The 3,280-nt window shown below is 46.0% G+C and overlaps 1 pseudogene; it reads right to left on the bottom strand.

The window, feature by feature from the left end:
- Nucleotides 1–928: 928 nt before the first annotated feature.
- Nucleotides 929–2,393, bottom strand: LOC138844839 (beclin-1-like; annotated as a pseudogene).
- Between the last annotated feature and the right edge of the window lie 887 nt (nt 2,394–3,280).

Genomic DNA, 3,280 nt, shown 5'->3' with positions numbered 1-3,280 from the left:
AGGAACCTGCCTCCCATGTAGGAGACCATGATGATTTTCCAGACTCCTGATTTTGTCCTGGCCTAGATCCAGATTTCGTGGCCATTTTGGGTATGAAGCATTAAATAGAATCTCCATCAATCTCTGCTTCCTTCACATCATCCTTTCCTTTCTCTATTTTCTAAATCCTTGTTTTATTTTAAAGAAAGAGGGAGAGAGAGTGTCTTCCATGCATTGGTCCACTCCCCAAATGGCCCCAAGGCCTGGGCTGGGCCAGGCCAAAGTCTGGAGACAGCAACTCCACGTAGTTTCCCACATATGTGCCAGGGGCCAAAGCACGTGGGGAATCCACTGTTGCTTTCCCAGGTACCCCAACAGAGCTGGTTTGGAAGAAGAGTGGCCAGAACTCAAATTGGTGTTCATATGGAATGCCAGTATTATAGGAGGTGATTCATCCCATTGTGCCCCCACAGTCCTCTCTTCCATCTTCTGTGATGAGCTATTTCTAAAATGCTTTACTATTTCAGAACTAGGGGTTGTGCTATAGGTACCTTTTGTGTTGCACTCTAAGAGTTCTTCATATATTCCAACTGTACCTCAAACATCTCTCTCAGTGCAGACAAAAGTTTCTATTTCATATTTTAAGTGCAGGAAGTGGAGAGAGCTGAAGTCCAGTGAGAACATGTCGATCTCAGTTCAACTAAGTTGTTTTCAGGGGAAAGAGGAAAAGGCAGGCAAGGGATAAGAGTTAAAACTTTGGCAAGGGTCAGTGGCTGTCCATGGCATGTGGTAGCTCTGGAGACTGTCATGATACTTTAAAATAAAGTGGCTTTTGTGGCTTTTTGTCTTTTTTGGTATTGTAGACATATGCTGTTTAATATTACCCAAATTTAAACTTTCTGCAAAAAAAATTTGAAGCAAATTTGAGACAGCATCCCTAAGGAAAAAGTCATTTGCTATAAAATTTTAAGGATACCCAAAGCAAGACCCCAGTTGAGATTCATCAGCATGAACTTGAGAGCTTTTGTCCACTGTTCCTCAGAATTGAACTGGGTTTTGATAGAATAGGAGCCACCACTGCCTCTTGTGTCTTCAGTCTTGCCTTTCTCCACATTCTTCCTGTATGGAAGACAAAAATATGTCTCGCCCTTTTCAACCTCTTCTTTAAACTCCCCATGCAGTTCAGGAAAGCCACCATTGCATGGTTAAACTTTTTGTCACAGAAAAACCACAACCCCCCAGAACAGTATAATGGCAGCTCCTTAGATTTGTCTGTCAGAGAATCCAGATATGAATAATTTCCATAGGGTACCAGTCAATACCTCTGAAATTTCAGACCCATCTTATTGTCCAGGGCATGAAGCAGCAATACCATCTGGCCCAAAGCAGCATTAATCTCATTCCATTCCACAGGAACACTGGACAGGCAGCACAGCTTGCAGTTATGGATTGTGCCGAAGAGTCTAGTGTGCCAGATATGGAAGGTTGTGTTGAAGACATTGGTCTTCAGCTTGTCCAGCTGCATCTGGGCATAAGACATCTGGTTTTCTACACTTTTCAGCTCTTTATCCAGCTCCAGCTGCTGTCATTTTTTAAAATGTTTATTTATTTGAAAATCAGAGTTACATAGAAAGAGAAGGAGAGGGAGAGAGAGAGAGAGAGAGAGAGAGAGGGAGAGAGAGAGAGAGAGGTCTTCCATCCATTGGTTTACTCCCCAATTGGCTGCAACACCCAGAGCTGAGCCAATCCAAAGCCAGGAGCCAGGAACTTCTTCCAGGTCTCCCATGTGGGTGCAGGGGCCCAAGGACTTGGGCCATCTTCTACTGCCCTCCCAGGCCCTAGAAGAGAGCTAGATTAGAAGTAGAGCAGCCAGGTCTCAATCCAGTGCCCATATGGGATTCCTGTGCTTCAGACCAGAGCATTAACCTTCTGTGCCACAGCACTGCCCCCTGTTATTATTTACATTCATTGTATTTTGTCTGATACTCAACTTCCTCCTGATCCAGTCTCTCAGCCTCAGCCTAGACCTTCTCCAGATTTTCTGCCACTATTTTGTGGTTTGTTCCACATCTTCCAGTTCCTGGATTAGCCTTTCCTCCTCCAAGGCTAGCTCCCTTATCCCCTTCTGCAACTGTTCCCTGTCATCCTCATTCATCTGCTCTAAGATCTCCAAACAACATTAGTTCTGACACTCACTGTCAGTGACATGAAGCTGAGTGTCCAGCTGGTCTGAGAATCTGTGCATTCCACACAAAGTGAGTGATCCACACCTGTCTGGCCTGAAATGATGTCAAAAAGGTCCCCAGTGACCTCCAGTCTTGGGCTGAGGTTCTCCTTGGTGCCGCCATCGGTTGCCTTCCCATCAGAGTGAAGCTCTTGGCACTTTCTGTAGCCATCATAATGGCTGGGGGGATGAATCTGCTAGACACCATCCTGGTGAGTTTCAATAAATGCTTCCTCTCCTGAGTTAGCTTCTTCCTCTTGGGTATCTCCTGGTTTGACCTGGGCTGTGGCAAGTAATGGAGCTGTGAGTTCCTGGATGGCAACCTGGTCCAGGATCTTGAAGCTCGTGTCCAGCTTAAGAGGCTGGCTGCAGCGCTAGCACACGAAGCTCACCTGAATGGTGCTGGTGGGCATCTTGGACCCCATCCACATCTTGGGGCCCTAGAGCCAGCCATTCAGATTCAGTCAATTGTGGGGAGGACCATAGCCTCCGGTCAGCCCAGAACAAGGCCTCCTGAATCGCCATTGCCCAAACTTTATCTCTGAAGAGAACATTTAAATATTGATTAATATAATTTATCCCTTTATGCAATTATACATTTTATTTTTTGTCATATCTAGGAAATCTTTGCCTAATTTTATTTTATTTTTGGCAGAGAGAGTGGACAGTGAGAGAGACAGAGAGAAAGGTCTTCCTTTTGCCATTGGTTTACCCTCCAATGGCTGCTGCAGCTGGCGCGCTGTGGCCAGCGCATCACGCTGATCCAAAGCCAGGAGTCAGGTGCTTCTCCTGGTCTCCCATGGGGTGCAAGGCCCAAGCACTTGGGTCATCCTCCACTGCACTCCTGGGCTACAGCAGAGAGCTGGCCTGGAAGAGGGGCAACCGGGACAGAATCTGGCACCCCAACCGGGACTAGAACCCGGTGTGCCGGCGCTGCAAGGCAGAAGATTAGCCTATTGAGCCGCGGCACCGGCCAAGCCTAATTTAAAGTCACAAAAGTTTTATTCTATGATTTTTTTCCTTCAAGAATTATAGTTTTCATACTGCAGTTAGATATGTCGTGAATTTTTTACATTT

Source organism: Oryctolagus cuniculus, chromosome 12 (genome assembly GCF_051225735.1).
Source record: "Oryctolagus cuniculus isolate XC-2025 breed Fujian yellow rabbit chromosome 12, ASM5122573v1, whole genome shotgun sequence".
Taxonomy (NCBI): Eukaryota; Metazoa; Chordata; class Mammalia; order Lagomorpha; family Leporidae; genus Oryctolagus; species Oryctolagus cuniculus.
The sequence above is the reverse complement of the archived record's forward strand: the minus strand, read 5'-3'. Positions and strand labels throughout refer to the sequence as shown.